At 38.9% G+C, this 17,846-nt stretch overlaps 1 long non-coding RNA gene across 1 annotated transcript; it reads right to left on the reverse strand.

Moving 5' to 3' along the window:
• Positions 1 to 4,293: 4,293 nt before the first annotated feature.
• On the reverse strand, positions 4,294 to 15,015 carry LOC131044289 (uncharacterized). The gene is made up of 2 exons (XR_009105638.2): positions 13,500 to 15,015; positions 4,294 to 5,406 (listed from the first exon to the last, which is right to left on the reverse strand). It is a non-coding gene; the product is annotated as an uncharacterized LOC131044289 (long non-coding RNA).
• Between the last annotated feature and the right edge of the window lie 2,831 nt (positions 15,016 to 17,846).

The raw sequence follows: 17,846 nt of genomic DNA on the forward strand, positions 1-17,846 counted from the left end.
TTATTAGATGAATGGAAGAAATGTGCTTGATTGATGGTGGAATTCGTACATCCATACTACTAGCAGTTTGTTGATTGCAGACTTGCCTTGCGTAGTCAACTGGAATCATTCAGCTTAAGCTTAACTTCAATTGTCACTTCTTCATTGATATGCATCAACCTGATGGTGTCTATGCCTGCGGTGATGATTTGAACATCATAAAGCTTTCCTTCGAAGATCGCACTAGCCTTGTGGAGATGGTCCTGCGATGTCAAAACAAGACTTAGTTAGAATTTCATCAAAGATCATTCATTGCTCTTACATTCTTAGTGTTAGGATTAGATCCTCTCCTCGCCCTCATCTTTTTTCCTTTTTTCAAATCTAAGCTAGTGAAAATCCTGTGTTCCAGCAATATTCAAAGCAAATCAGAAGTTCAGGCATCAAATGTAAGTCCCCTTGTGATTCCAGCAAATCACATCATACCACAAAGAGCTTATCCACACGTAGAGACCCTACATCAAAGAACCTTGGAGTCATCCTGATTGATCCTTTTTCGCGATATCTTCAGCAATCAGAGGCTTTATTCAAGAGAGGATAAGATGCCTTTGGGTATTTTATTCTGTGTATGATTGTGTACAAAATACACGTCAACGGTCTGTTAAAGGTTGGACCACAAAGATTGGCAAATGCAAGCCACTATGTGCAAATTTTAATAGATTCATCTTCACTATACATTTTTGCAAGGGCGTTAAATAAGCCATCCTTCACCTCTTCATCACTAGATGAGGGCACTCTCCCAGGTCTTGGTGCATACCATTTCAGATTGAGAGCATAGGCTGCCATATGAAGCAAGGTGTTCATAATGTTCCACCATCACATCACAATGGGCCTAAGATGCTCCTTAAAATCCCAAAATAGGCTCTATGCTATGAATAGCTTGCTTGATCTGCCCAAGCATGCTATCAAAGGTCTCAAAAATCTCTACAAGGTTAGGAGAGTCAATATCGGCATATCTAATCACTTGCACAATAGGCTCAATGAAGGAGCAAATATATATGCATGTGTAAACACGTTACAAGTTAGAAACATATATTAATCATTGAATTATTAAATGAACATTTTAAAAATTAAATAATAAAATCAGCAATGCCAATTTCTTACCTCATTGTGGACCACCAATTATCATCAAGGATTTTTTGCTTCATACTCCTTCCCTCTGGTGTGCTTGCCTCCTGCCATCTAACCCACTCTGCATTGACCAACATGTATTATAGACCCTCCTAGACCTCAAGCATCCTCTCTAACATAATAAAGTAGCTGGCATATCTAGTCTTGTTGTGATGAATTCACACATCGCCCCATTGCAAATGGGGAACCCTACTTTTTGCTTTCTAGGGTTTGCTTTTCTAGGTCTTTTAGGGTTTTGTCTATTAGCCTTTGCATGCTAAGTGTTGCCAGAGGGATCATTAAGATAGCAAGCTCTGTTTTAGCTAAAGGTGAGTCAGTGGATGCTCCGAGTTAGGGTTTCTTTGAAAGTCTTCCTTAGGACCTGGTTTTGCTCTTGTTGCTAATTGTGTCTTGCTTGGTGAGTGAATATCCTCTTTGAAGGTCTGAGTTAGGTCAAGTTGGTGAGTGATGAAGTCTAGAATGTCATCCTGATCTTCAAATGCCCTGAAATTTGGCTAAGTCTGGAATGTCTTCCTAATCCTGAAATTTGACTAAGTCTAGAAGATTGAAGAATCCTCCAAAAACTAGATTTCGCATTATAACTCCTAGAGGTCCGAAACCACTCTCAAACATCCTGACACTACCTACACAACATTAGAGGCCCCAACCTCGTCTATGGCCTCTCTCAAAGTCTGAAATTGGAAAGCTGCATCCTTTCTTTTCCTTGAACAATCTATAGCTCTAAGAAAATAAAAGTTTGTTGTGCTAGTGACAATAAGATTGATGAGTGGCCGATGTGATATCAGTCCACCCATCCATGATTATGGAGCATCCATCTCTTATCCATGTTTGTCTCATATCCTCCATCAAAATACTCACCTTGGAGTACTCTCTATCAAGAAGGGCAGTGTGTAACTAGGTTCTCCAGGTGTAACAAATGTGGTAGCAGCAGTTTTGATATTTTGAACATTTGTTTAAAATATGATGATCGTGAGACATGGAATGGTATAGCATGAGAATAAGGAAACTTAGCAATAGAGGCTTCAGCCACATCTCATGCTTGTATGTTAAACAAATCAGCAACATTAGTATTTCTCTTAGTCTTCTTTCATCTAGTAGAAGTGGCACCCTCTCCCACATGAGAAGCATTATCCATGGATCTTGTAGTCATTGACACACCAAGCTGCAAATTCTCCATTGAAGTCCCCTTAATTAGTGCCTCCCCCTCCATATGCAATCTAGTTGCCTCAATTTTCTCAGCTTGAGTTGTTTTTTGCAACCTTTCACCCCTTGACCACTTATCCAGACTCTAGTATAGCTGCCCCTATATCGATTGTGGCACAAATGACGCTCTCATACTCTACTACCCCCTGAAATATTTTTCTCATCTTTATCAACTCTTAAAGCAAATTGTAATAGAGGTTTTTGGGGGTTGAATGAGCCTTTTGCATACGTTTTGCGGATTTGGAAAAGACATTCAAATGCATTTGAGCTTGCTGCCCCTTCTACACTCACACTCCCTGAAGAGCACCCAATGGCAACCATACTTTTAGGTCTAGTTCTTTGAGTTCTTTCTTCCATTTAAACTTCATCATTATCACTATCAATACTCCCATTGCTGCTCATGATTTTATTTTTCTATGAATGTCAAAGAGAACTGCAAGTTGGAGAAATAAAATAAATAAATACATAATGCCCTCCCTATGTGTTGAAAAACTTTAAAAAAATTGAAACAAATTAAAATGAAAAACTTATCTCTACTGAAGTAGATTCAATGCCCTAACCTCCTCTTTCAACTATGGTTCACTCCTTGACCAGCTGCTCCTTCTCTTGCTGCTCTTCTCCTCCTTTGCAAATGTTAAAATGAATATCTTTTTCTTCTTTTTTGGTTGTTTTAAGCTTAGATTAGGTTTTCTAATTTTTTAATGTTGTGGGGGTCTTTGTAGGGCCGGCCAGCACTTTTTAGCAATAAAAAAATGTGTCTTTTTTTTGTTTTGGCATTCAAAAAAAGCCTGGGGTGTAGGACGCAGCCAGACATTCGGCATACACCTAGGCGTCCCCTAGCCATCCCAAGGATGTTTGGTCATCCCCTATGGCCCAGGCATGTCCTGAAAACGTTTCCAGAACATATCCCTTTTTCGCTGCAAATGAGAAACAAGTCAGGTTCAAGGGTACCAACCCTAGGGATGCATCCCCGTGGAGCACAGATATATTAGCTCCCATTCTTTTATCAACCCCTTCTCTTCTTTATAAGAATAATCAGGAGTTTGATATTTAAAATAAAAAATTTATATTTTTTGGGGTGTGGGTCTACAGATCTCCCCCATGCCCTTGGCAATTGATAGAGTCGAATAGTCTGATAGTAGACATGGACGGGCAGTCAAACGATAAACCCATATATGTAGGCTGAAAAAGGCCCTATATGGATATATATATCATGTTTATTTTTTCAAAATGCAACTCTACTGAATTTGTGCCCAGTTTTTTTGTCGACTCTGAGTCTGAGTTGAAACTCAGCCTATCAAGTCAACACCAAGTCCACGTCTTGTAACAATAAAAGAAACATGAGTGGATTTATATATGGGCAACACAAAATATATCTGTATACCTTGCCACAGACTTGCTATCGCAAAAGCCTGCACCCTTGCTGAGCTCTAAACTCAGCAACCTTGTGACACATGGGATGACCTCTCGAAGTGTGGGCTCTAATAGTAAAGATCAACCTCCAGAGAAGGTTGGTTCCTTTTAATACTTACCTAATCTACTGCTTGCTGGATAAAGGGAAAGAAGAATGATTTGAAAAAGACCTATAACTACTAAGGTGATGCACCAAATTGTTTTTCAGACCTATATTGCAGTTTTGGACACAATCTCTTCAACCAGCAAACTACAATATGCACAACTCAGTTTTTCTTATCATATATGTTCATAAATGTTTCATAAGAAAGTTGGAACTAAACAACATTATGAAGGAAATCAAGTTTTCACATCAAAAAGGTTGTTTGAATCAATGACACAGCTTATGACCTGCACGGAAAATGTTTGTTTCTATATGAAGGTGCTGAAAATCAAACATGAAATTCAAGGACTGAATATTACATCACAAAAAAACATATCCATCATTCATATTTGCACACAAAATACATATTAGAGAAGGCAAAACTATTTACTTTTATTGATAAAAGGTGTTTGCATGCAGCTGTACATATTTGAAAATTGGGTCTTATTACAAAATCTAGGCCAAGAGAACCTTGTTTCAGGTTACAATATATGGCCTAGACAGCATGAACTGACTTAGAAATAAGTCCCAAGGCTGGGTTTTATAGCTGTGCAACAGCTAGCTACAATTAGGAACATGTGAGAAGAAAAAAAAGACATTTTGATTACATTACTTGCTGAGTCAAACTTTTTGGGCGTCCAAACATTTTGCTGCTACTTTTCAGCCTTCAAAACTGCTCCAAAAAAGGTGTCTTCATGAAGTCCTCCTCTTTGACTCATCTATTGATGAAACTCATAAATATGCTCTTAGATGCTTGGAACTGCCGCCTAAATTTCCTCAACTCCTTTTAAAAGTCTTCAAACTGCCTATATTCTCTCCATATGTTGCATAACTTCCTTTTACTTTTCCTTGATTGCTGTCACCTCTCCCCATGATCATAGGGCATGTGGTTTTAAAAGCTTTGAAGGTTGAAAAACTCCTTGGGTCGTATGGAAAAGAAATAGTCGATTAAAAGCTTTCAAAACTGCTTAGAACTGCTCCTTGTTGCCATTAATACCCATAAGGAGTCTTTGTGGAGTGAAAATATCTCTAAGGAGTCTTAAAATTGAACTTACCACTGAACTTGATATCTTTATCTCCTTATCGTATTGACTTCAATCACTTGTATCCATAAGTAACTTGTTCTTTACTTGTCATTCACTACACATCTTGAGCAACTCAAACAATCCATGGGATCAAAGCAAGCATGAACATACCTCTCATATCTTTTGTCCACTGTGATCTGCCTCTCTTTTGCATAAAGATCAATGATTTTGTCTTTTAGATAACTCAAACTTAAAGACTATTTATTATGATAGTCCTCCTTGCTATCTCATGGCTCTTGACACTGTTGGTATACATTCACTTCAAAAATATGCTTGATCCAGCCATAATACAAAATCTGATCACTTTCCAATCCCATTCTTATGCACTGTTCAGTCGAGATCTGCCATTTATGACTATCATTTTCTATGGAAGCAATGACCTTCTTTGCTGGCTACCTGTTGACGTGTATTTTGTACACAATCAAACACAGAATAAAATACCTAAGGGTACCTTATCCTCTCTTGAATAAAGCCTCTGATTGCTGAAGATATCGCGAAAAAGGATCAATCAGGATGACTCCAAGGTTCTTTTTAGTAGGGTCTCTACGTGTGGATAAGCTCCAGTGGTATGATGTGATTTGCTGGAATCACAAGGGGACTTACATTTGATGATTGAACTTCTGATCTGCTTTGCTGGAACACAGGCTCTTACTAGCTTAGATTTGAAAAAATGAAAAAAGGATGAGGGCGAAGAGAGGATCTAATCCTAATACTAAGAATGTAGGAGCAATGATTGATCTTTGATGAAACTCTAACTAGGTCTTGTTTTGACATCGCAGGACCATCTCCACAAGGCTAGTGCGATCTTCGAAGGGAAGCTTTATGATGTTCAAATCATCACTGCAAGCATAGACACCATCAGGTTGATGCATATCAATGAAGAAGCGATAATTGAAGTTAAGCTTAAGCTGAACGATTCCAGTTGACTACACAAGGCAAGTCTGCAATCAACAAACCGCTAGTAGTATGGATATGCGAATTTCACCATCAATCAAGCATATTTCTTCCACTCATCTAATAACATGAAATCAAATATGAGAAGTATAAAGACCATGCAAATTGTCGAATTGACTCATAAATTTCACCATTTCTTCAATGAAGTTACAAGTCCTTTACAACAACCTCTTGGCAACAATCTTTGCCTTCTCTCTCTACTCTACTCTAATTGCTATTCTAATCACCTTCTACCTACTCTCTATTCACTAACTAACTCTAACTCTCTCTAATTAGCCTTTACAAATGAAATGCCAGGGCTTATATAGTGCCCACAATACAATTCGATGGCTTAGATCAATTCGAGATCAATGGCCAAGATTTTACAATGAAAACCCTAATTAGGGTTTGTTACAACCATTACATAACATTTAATGCTTGACCAATGAAATAATTGTATTGCTTGGACACATGTCCTCTCTGGAAAATTCCACCAATGAATAGCCGGGGTAGGTACATCGAAGTTTGTGCCACCTTCCATGAGTTAGGTACATTGAATCTTGGACATGCTGAGGTGGACCACACTGACTGGAGGAGTGATGACTAGGATGCCACCTCATCTGACACTTGTAGCTTGCTAGATATTCAATTTGATGTCGTTGAGAGGCTATCTTTAATTAACTCTTGTTCTAACTCCTTTTGTCCTTGATGTGCAGGATGATGATGTACCTCGCCTTGGAACGCTGGATTGGAAGAGGTCGCCCTTGATGACGTTAGTCCAAAGAAGGTCGTCCTTGCCGATGATAAACTGGATGAGGTCGCCCCTGTCTTTGCTTGATCGTCCCGGTGGAGACCGCCCTTGATCTGGCTTGATTTTCCTTGATGAGATCTCCATTTGATGCCTACACAACATTTCAAAATTAGTAACATGATTCTGCAATGAATAACTAGATTAGATTAATTTTTAGGAAACTTCATGATAAGTCTTGGAGTTATCATTTCCTAAAAAAAAAACATTGAGCTTATTGAAATTCAAAATTTCAAAAATTCAAAATTTAAGGCTATGACGATCAAAATTCGAAATTAAAACAAGGGATCTTGCCATACCTTACTTGAGAGCTTAACTCTAAAATGCAAAACAAAGGAATTCGCTTAGGTAAAAATCGAAATTTGGTGACTTCAACGTGATCTCTCTCAAGCTAGCAACTTCGCCACCTTTGGGGGAGGGTCTTCAACGTCTTGATGGCAAATTCGCTCCACTTCAAACTAAGTTCGCACTCCCCTTGAATGGAAATTTCGCACCTTTCCTCAATGAAATTCGCACTTCCTCCTTGTCTTCTCCAAATCGCATGCAAAGGAAGTTTGAATGATGATTTGAAAATGAAATAACTCACCCCTCCTTTATAGGCGCTCACCCTCTCATTTACCTCTAGGCCGACTTTGTAAAAATAAGGCAATTAAAACAAATTTCAAATAAAAATCAAGGCCGACTTTTATAAAATATAATCCAAGCGCACCAATTTTATTAAAATTAATAATTAATTAAAATGCCTTCGTGATTAATTTTTTTGAAAAAGGCAAAATTAATTAATAAATGTTTCATGCGCTATTTTTAAATGCTAATTTTAATTGAATATTTCAAACTTTATCGATTTTAGCATTTAATGTAATTTGAAAATGATGTTGGCGCCAAACATGGAAGATGTAAGGGGTACAAACCACATCGCTCTGGTCCCTGGGAGAGGGACAGGAGCGAACTATCCTTTTAGTCTTGATTCTTTTGCTTTTTACGTTCAAAACCTCCATCTTCACGTTGAAACTGGCATTTTCGACAAGGATCTTGAGCTTGATTGACTTAATTTTGTAAATGAATGCCTCTTGTGACCATCATCGCCCTGGTCCCTTGGTGAGGGACAGGAGCGATCTTGGTGCTTTCTCCTTGATCTTAGCTTCTATGATCACCAAATTTCATCATGAGGAAGAAACAACGTTATCCTTTCGTTCCATGCTTGTTCTACTTGTCGTTAACAAGGCACTTTGATGCTTAAATGGTTTTCGCCCTGGTCCCTTGGTGAGGGACAAGAGCGATCTTTATGCTCTAGCCAACATTTGCTATCTTTCAACCTTTGCTTCTTGTTCATTCCCTCCCAAATGATATCTTTGACCTTGTGTAACCTGGCTTTGTCATGATTTTGAAGGAAAATGAATGATCTTGTGAAAATCGCCCTAGTCCCTTGGTGAGGGACAGGAGCGATGTTGTCTCCTTGGCCCAATTGATCACCTTTTGACGTTTGATTTCTTTGCATATCATCTTCTTAAGACACCTTAGACCCTGTGCAACCTTGTACAACCTTGACTTGGCGTGATTTTTGAAGGAATTGGCTAGTGAAATGAATATCGCCCTGGTCCCTGACTGAGGGACAGGAGCGAATTTGGGCATCTTGGGCTCAACCTTGTTTGTATCAAGTTGCAATCGCTTTCACCATGTAGAATGAGGTCCTTTGATCCCTCTTGGACACTTGAAACTTTGATAAACCTTCAAAACCCAAGCCTTCATAGAAATTTCGCTCTGGTCCCTGACTGAGGGACAGGAGCGAATTTGGGCATTTGGTGCAAATTGTTCGACTTTGGCGGTCTTTGTAACTTTGTACTTCGTCGAGACACCTCAAAACGTCCTTGCCACCTTACTTCTTGACTTGGAGTGATCTTAAACTTTGAAGAAAGACAAATTAACTAACATTTCGCCCTGGTCCCTGGCTGAGGGACAGGAGCGAATTTGCAATTGTAGGCTCCATCACACTTTGCTAACTTCAAAATTTATCTTCAACGGACTCGTTGTGTACCCCTTCACTTGCCTTTGGCATGAAATTCGTTCTAACAGGCAAGAAATTAACCTAAGGCAAAAATCGCTTTGGTCCCTGACTGAGGGACAGGAGTGCCTAGGCCAATATGGGTCTCATTATGCATCTTGCAATCTTCAATTTGTCTTCAACGGGTTCATTTCACCCTCCTTTCTTGCTTCAAACTCAAAACTTGCTCAATCTTCACTCAAATTTTGCCCTATGAGGAATTTCGCTCTGGTCCCTGGGAGAGGGACGGGAGCTACACTGAATTTCGCCCTGGTCCCTGACTGAGGGACAGGAGCGATTTTTCATTTTGGTCCATTTTCCTTCACGAAGGCACTTCTAAATTATATTCAACTGATGAAACATATCTCCTTGGTTCTCCTTAAATCGTCAAATTGTTCAAATCCTGCAAGGACAAGGCAATGTTTGATTTTGAGCTCCGGTCCTTCACTGAGGGACAGGAGCGATTTTTACTCCTGGCACATTTCCATGCTTGTGAAATTCTTCAAATTATATTTCACGGAAAGATCATCCCTCCCTTTATCACTTCCACTTCAAAATTTGTCTTGATCCTGCAGAGACAGTAAGATTTTGAGAAACGAGCTCTGGTCCTTCACTAAGGGACAGGAGCGATTTTGCTCCTACAGGCCAAAATATCATGATTTCGGGATTACAATCACTTCACAAGGCAAAAACAAGACCTTTCCAATGCCCGGGATCAAATATCAAAATTTTCAAAATTTGGTCAAAATCACTCAATTGGACAAAATTCGCAATTTCATCATTCACACTTAGACAAATTTAGACTCTTCATTCAAAATTCCAATTGAAAATAGACCAACTCACTTAGCCTCTGGCGAATTCACTTTATTCAAAATTGCATCCTACGAAAGGAAGCTCAAAAAACTCTCAAGATTGACTGGACTTTGGCCTGAAAACGACAAAACAGAAACCCTAAGGCTTGACCCTAAATCCAGACAACTGACAAACTACCAAAACCCTAAAAAGCAGAGAAAAAGAACAGGCAAAACGAGCAAAAAGAGGGGGCCCCCATTTGCAATGGGGCGATGTGTGAAAACGTCACAACATCTAGCGCCACCTTGAATAAATGTTCCTGAAACATTTCAGAGATAAAGACTCAATCGACACCTAGAACCTCTGGAAAATTCAACCTAGCTCATCAAGAGATTAGAAAATGCACTCAAAGTAGAAGGAGAATCTTTAACCAGATCTAGACACTTAGTCTTTGATTACCCAGGTGTGTGCAAGTGTATTCATTCCTCTCGACAAGACAATTATGACCTTCAGGTTCCCCTGTGATCGACTACGTAGTTTATCTAAACTTCAAAAGCATCCTGGATAGAGCCTCGCTGCCAGCCAGACGTCCATAGTCCCGACGAGGTTATCGCCGCAAGCTCACGAACATTGCTCCATTGCCAGCCAGGCGTCTATAGCCCCGATGGAGTTATCCGTATATTCCCCTTAGCCAATTTTGATATTTCATTTCATTTCATTTTTTTTTTTCTCATTTTTGTCTTTCATTTTCTCTTTTTTCTCATTTTTTCCCTTTGATATTGCTTTTTCTCTCCGTCAATTCGTTTGGCTCGTAAGCAGTGAAGCTTACTAGGGTTTGAGGATTGCGGTGGCGCTGAAGCTAGATTTTAGATTTTTCACCAATCACAGCTTTGCCTGAAAACCATAATGACTCGGAGTCTATTAATGTGTGAAGATATAGTAATCAACAGATGTCGGCATCAAGACACAGAAAATGATTCCCTTCCAAGTCAAATACAGGGCCTGATCAGATGATAAAGCTAAAGAGGAACAACCTCGGATTCCAAACACTTCATGAATAGATATCTAAGAAATGAGTCTAACATAAGATCCAGGATGTTGCCAGTGTGTGAGCAACAACACAAACACCTTTCTCACAAGATGGAGGCTCCCACTCAAGACACCTAAACTAAAGCAAACCGACCGACAAACCGACTCAAAGCAAACTAAACTAAAACACACACCAAAAGCAAACTATCTAAAGAAAGCAAACAATTAAACTACCTGAGCCACACTAGATCATGAGTCAAATGACTCAAGGCAAATTAAGAACAAGGCTCAAAAGACCTCTAATCTAAAAACACGAAAAGAAAACCTACTCTAAACCTATATACAAGAGTCCTAGACTCAACACGACTCAAAGAAGCAAAATATATACATGACTTTACATGATTTCTCAGGTTGTGCAACAGGAGCATGGCAAACGTGATGGTTCTCAATCGGGCAAATTCATCCTTAAACACAGAAAGGTAAACTCTCACCATGCATCTCTCATACTCAAGCAAGTTTTCACTCAAAATGATCAACTGAGGTAATTCATTAGGACCATGATCAATCCAAATGCAAGTTGTTTTCCCAAAATCCTCATAATCAAAATCATAATAATTTTCAAAGCTAGGATTAAGGAAAGAGACGACCTGGCGTATTTCAGGCTCAGACGACACTGTATTGTTGGAAGCGAGGTCACCAGCTGCTTCAGGAGGTCGCCATTGGTGATGAATCATTCCACGAGTATCCACAACATGTTGATCTTGATTAGGAAGTTCTTGAAACAAGCTCAGCGCCCCTTCGAATAGCTCAAGATTCTCTGTTTTCACTGAGATATCTTGCATAAACCAAGCATCTTCATGAAATATTGTAAGCATATCTTCAAAAATGAGAGTCTCCTTGATGGATTGAGCTTCAAACATCTCCTCTAGTCTATCAAAGATAATCTCTTGTGGCCTTTCTTCTTCAAGCTTAGTCTCAGGAGGTCGGAGTTGATGACGGATCATATCACTCACAGTAACTTGCTTATCTTGAAAAAAATTTGGCAGTGATTCCATTTGCGTTTCCTCTACAAGATCCTTCAATGCTTCCTCAAATAGCATAATGGTGATGAAATCTTCAAGCGCCCCTTTGAATTGTTCTTCATATCTGGGCTCACTTAACATGTCAACTTGATTGTCTTCTTCAATGAGGCCATTTGAAACATCCTGCAATTCAATCTCAAGGATCTCCTTTTGTAGCATAAACGAGAATTCTTCAAGGGATGAGTCGTCTTCTTTAATTGCTTGTTCAACTCCTAGATCTTCCTTTATTACTGCTGGAGCATCTTCAATTACTTCTTCAACTTTTGTTTCATGATATTCCTTTTCAGGTGCAAGGCATGGCAAGCTATCCATTGTAATACATTGTTCCTCAGGTGCATTTGTATCGTCAACGTACAATTGATCCTTCTCACATTCAGATGCTGGAGCAATGTCCTTTTCATAGGTTCTCCTAAATTCAACTGCGAGATGAGCACCCCAAGATCTGTTAATAATACACTCTTCCTCGGACAAAGTTGGCATTCCAAACTGGTTTCTGACTTGATTGATAGCCATTTCACATATTGAGCAAGTAAATTCAGAGTGAGGTGAGTTGTGAATTCTACACCACAATGGTAGCAATATGTTTTCCAAACGCATTTCACCATCCAAAATGAGCTGACTCTCGATCATCCATATGAAGCTTAGAAGAGGATCTTTGCTCTCTGGGACACTGAAGTTGCCCTCTTCTGTCTCTGGCCTTGGGACATCCCAAAAGAAGATTTTTCCCTGTGCTGCCGATTCCATCCTTGATAAGTACTTCAAGCAATGCATTTCATCATGTCCCTCTGTCTCGTGGACTCGACACTGCCCTGGTCTTGCGAACTCGGACAATCTTTGTGGATAAAGTTGTGTATCTAATCTCCACCAAAGTTCAGGAAAATCAACTTGTGGCTCCTCGTGAAACTGTTGTCGCTCCATTGAGAAAATCTTTTCTTTTTGATTTTTTGATTTTTTTGGATTTTCTATTTTTCACTTTTTTTGGATTTCCTATTTTTCACTTTTTTTTCGATTTTCTGGTTTTTCACTTTTTTTTTGGATTTTCTGGAATAAGAGAGATCTTGAATATCTCGGATTCAACTTGAACGTTCAACTGGTTCCAGCTTGATTTCTTCTTGCGCAAGTCCAACTGACGACCCAACGATCACCTTCCTTCTTTGTACCACCTATGTCGAGTGTTGAAAATGACCTTCCACTGATCTTCCTTGGATTCAAGAGTTCGTGTTCGCTGTCAGGCACTCCTAATTCAATTCTGTCGAGCGTGGAGGAGGGTAAAAAGCTCTGGAAAAATTTTTCAAATGCTATGTGACTTGACAAGATCGAACTTTCAAATGCTCGCCCTCCTTCTAGCGCCAATTCTGTTGACGTGTATTTTGTACACAATCAAACACAGAATAAAATACCTAAGGGTACCTTATCCTCTCTTGAATAAAGCCTCTGATTGCTGAAGATATCACCAAAGATCAATCATTGCTCCTACATTCTTAGTATTAGGATTAAATCTTCTCTTCGCCCTCATCCTTTTTCCATTTTTTCAAATCTAAGCTAGTAAGAGCCTGTGTTCCAGCAAAGCAGATCAGAAGTTCAATCATCAAATGTAAGTCCCCTTGTGATTCCAGCAAATCACATCATACCACTGGAGCTTATCCACACGTAGAGACCCTACTAAAAAGAACCTTGGAGTCATCCTGATTGATCCTTTTTCGCGATATCTTCAGCAATCAGAGGCTTTATTCAAGAGAGGATAAGGTACCCTTAGGTATTTTATTCTGTGTTTGATTGTGTACAAAATACACGTCAACACTACCTTATTCACAAGCATACCCTGCACCTATCAACAATACTCCATTAATGCACATGGCAATGCTACCTTCAGATGTGTAGGTTTCTTTCACAGGTGTGCAGGTTCTAGATGTCTTCCATGATGGTGACTAGCTGTGTATGCTTAAAGTTTGCTTTAGGCTGTCCTTACGACTGTAGTCTTAATAGACTATGGATGATTCTTCACAGAGAATGAACTTGATGACTGTCGTGAATGTGTAGGCAACCTTTACACAATAAGAATCCTTTCACTGTCATACACTGTCCTTCTCTCTCCCATGACTTGACACAAGGTCTTCATGCATGTTAGCTGTCATGACTGTCATCCTTGAATGAACGGGGCCTTGAAGTACTCCTTTAAGTGATGCATAGACCCTAAAGTCTTTTAACATGCTTTAACCCTTCTTCACTGCTTGTGACCTCTTAATAAAGAGCCAAATACCCCAAAAAGAGTCCTAGGATGTGATGACTGTCATTTAATGTAATGACTGTTCTTTGTGAGTGTCAGTTATTTGTGTTGTCTTCTTCATCATAACTGTCTTTGCTAGACATTTCAGAGTTGATCTTGTTTCAACTGGCTTGTGATTTTAGTGTTGCAAACAATTGCTCACAACTGTCATGCTGCCCTCTGAACTCTCTTCAACTCTTTTTAAACCAAATATTGTATTGTCCCTTTTTTATCTACTACTTCCTGCTGTCCTTTGTCCTCATGTGTCTTTATCTCTGTCACTTGAGTCATTCTACACCCTTTGCATGGACTCATAAGCCCTTCCAAGTCCTTTTGAATGGTAGCAATAAAGAACAAAGTCTTGATCCTTAAAATGCTTAACATCATAACTGAAGTATGATAGCATTTATCTTTAAACTTGGTATAAAAACAAATCAAAACATGCATCTAAATGAAATACAAGGATGGCATATACAAATCTCAATGCCATAATGAAATATTCTTACTTGAAATTTTCAAAGAACAGATGTTTGGTTGATTTGGTTTTAATAATTTATAGAAAACAACACTTATGAAATACCCAGAAATTCTTATTATGATAAGAACAAATTCACAGAATGAGTTTAATAAGATTGCAGCTATCATTATTTTTCCATTTAATTTCTGCTGCTCATTATTCTGTTCAAATCACACATGCAACAAATAAAAGGCTACCTCTATTGCTAAGTTTGGCGACCAAACCCACATGCATAGCACGATATTCACTAAGGGTGGGAGCCACTATTTCTGAATGTAAAATCTGACAGGAAATGTGCTGCTACAGAATTGCTAAGTTTGCTGACAACTGAGTCCAAACCCCCACGAATGCTGGCTGAAGTCTACTTGAAATCCCATGACGGTGTCTGGAGATCTTCTAGCACAGTCATAGCCGTACGGCAGTGCAACCAGAGGGGTCGCCACAGACAGACCTGGGTTTGCATCCAGGCTGCAGAAGACAGGGTTTTCGTCCTGTGAATATGCTGGATCGCAGAGTTTTTAAATGATAAAGAAGACAAATGATAATGCTTAACCCCCTTCTAAGAGCTTTGATCTCTATTTATAATTAGCTGCTAACTCTTCTAGAACCCATCGATGCTTCTAGAAATTCCTCCTTGGCCAACTTAGGCAACCAGTACAAAGTTTATTAATTATTAAATGACCCCCACGTTTAGTTGCCTAGGAGAAACAACTTTATAACTTGAAATGGCCCCAACTAAGTTATATCAATGAGTTATAATTTTTAATCTCCAATCATTAGCTTTTTGGGCTACAAATTAAATTAATCATTCATTCCCTTATTTAATTCATTAATCCTAGCCTAGGGAATGCTGCAGGCCAGAATTTGACTCCCTGTAGCATGTCACTAAACAGGGAACATTGCACATAACTTGATGCAAGGTCTACCATAATGTAAAAACACTCTCATTCCTTGGATCTTTGCCTTGATATAACCAAACTCTAAAAGCTTTATCTACTCAAGCATATAAATTCAAGCTGCTATTTCAATAAGGGTTTCAAGAATGCCTGCCTTCTCTGCAAGGATGACATGCATGTCTTGCATGGAAGGTATATAATGACTTTCATGGACTTTACAGTTGTTCCTAACCTCCACCTCACTCAAGATAACAGCATCTTCACGATTTATTGTTCTGCAATAAAGATTCATGACGCTGGAAGCTTGAAATAGAGTGCATCCACATTTCGTGCATCCTTGTGCTGGATCTGTATGACAGAAAATTATTAAACCAGCAACTGCCACTCTTCCTTGATGCTTTGAAAGTGTTGGCTGCCATGAAAACCTTCAAAACAATTGTGGAGGAGAAAACAAAAGTGACAAACCCTAACATGTTCGATCTGTCTTCATTAAACTCAACACTTGCTTTGAAATGTGACTCTCTTTCCTTCTTGCAACACGGACCTAGATTTTAGGCACATGCAGTTTGATGGATACCCACATAGACTTGGCAGAAAATGAGGCTTTGTTCAAAAGCAAACTTCCCTCTCAAAACAGGCACGATTTTTGGCAAGACTAAAGAAAGCTTGAGAATGGAAAAACCATTTTTTGATTCCTTGACCTATCAAAACACTACATGGAGACATGATAATGAGCCTTTTAAGGGAAAACAAACATGAAAAGAAATTCTAACCCCCGAAAACTCAATGACACTTTGAGAACATGATGATGCTAAGGGCCATTAGGCCACTGCAAAAGAATAGGCTAACAAGACCTTTGAAAGATTGTGACTAGCTATGACGATATTTGCTACTTGCTCATCTTTAGAAACTCAGCCAATGTCAATAGCAAGTCAAGTCCTCAAAATGTTCGAAAAGTTTGAAGGTCAAGTAGGGTAAGCAAGAGCCCTTCAATCCATGTACTTCAAAGCAATATTTAAAATGTGAATTGATTCTGGGTGTGAAAATGAGAGGAACCACAGCAGTATGTCTACTTTTAACAAGGATATGGCAGCTGGTGAAGACAGAACATTTGTTCATGATGTATTGAAAAGATCTTCCTCTATATTCAGGTAAAACATTTGCCTTACATAAATATCATCATTAAGCCAGGCATATGGTTTGAAGTTGAATTTGATGGAGGGATGACAACTCATTAGACCATGAATTATGATCCCTGTAGCATGGCTTTTAAAGTTGAATTTGATGGATAGAAGATAGATCATTGAAGTGCCAGTGTCTGTATTTTTTATTAGATATTGTATAATTTTTTTGGCTGTGAAAGGGCAAAGCCCCTATGGATAACCAATTTTGAACTGTCAAGAAAAACTACAAATTATCTCAAGGCCTCATGTGTTTTTTATCACAAGATAAATGAGCACAAGAAGAGTCCAACATCGCAGTGGTATGATGAGGACCAAGCTGTGCAACTAAGATTAGTTTAGTCCCATCGTAAGAGCCAAATGAGGAGCAAAATAATTCCAATGGGGAGCAAATCAGAAGAATTCCATTTGATGGTAGCTTTGTTCATTGCGCTTGCTTCTTGAAGCACCTAAGCAATTTTGTTTTTAGCAATTTTATTTCCGATATTGTAGTATCCCTTGGCTAATCTGACCCTGTTTCGCTTATTTGAACCCCAAAGAATATTGTCAAACACTTGGCATACAATGTTTGAAGCTTGGCATACAATGCTTGAAGCCGCTATGGTGAATTCTTTATTTGTCTTCTTTGAGTTTGTAGGCTGCAAATGAGGTTATGGAAAGCTTCTAACAATGCAAAGTTGTTATAGAAATGATATGCTACCTATTTTAGACCTTTACACACACATGTAATGACTGAAATTAACTAGTACAGTTAGTTGACAATAAGACAAACACTTGTCATGCATCCCAATGTATACCTACAGCCATTAGGCATTTAATGTTGAATGTCACCATGAATGTGGAATATGCAACTTATATCTCCATTAAACATATGCAACCTCCAAGTATTTCATGATATAATCATAATAGCAAATGATGCAATGAAGTAATGATTTTCTAATACAATGACTATGACTATAGATAGAAAACCTGGAATTTCAATGGCTGCCTTGATATATTGGTTTGATTCTCCTCATATGCAAAGCCCTTGTCAAATATATATAGCTGTTCACCTTTCTAAATTCCCTTCTATAGGATTCGAACTACTGTAGCGCACTGTTCGCGTGCACTATTCATGTGCACACTGTAGCGCACTGTTCGCACGTAATGTTCACGCGCACTGTTCATGGCACTGTAGCAGCAGAATAGAAAACTTGAAATCTGTTGTCAATAGCTGCAAATTCACACATCCAGGTCTGCAGATAATAAATGACTGTAATTGCCCTTGAATGGCACATAAATTCATAAAGCT

The sequence above is a fragment of the Cryptomeria japonica genome, chromosome 10 (assembly GCF_030272615.1).
Source record: "Cryptomeria japonica chromosome 10, Sugi_1.0, whole genome shotgun sequence".
Lineage (NCBI taxonomy): Eukaryota > Viridiplantae > Streptophyta > Pinopsida > Cupressales > Cupressaceae > Cryptomeria > Cryptomeria japonica.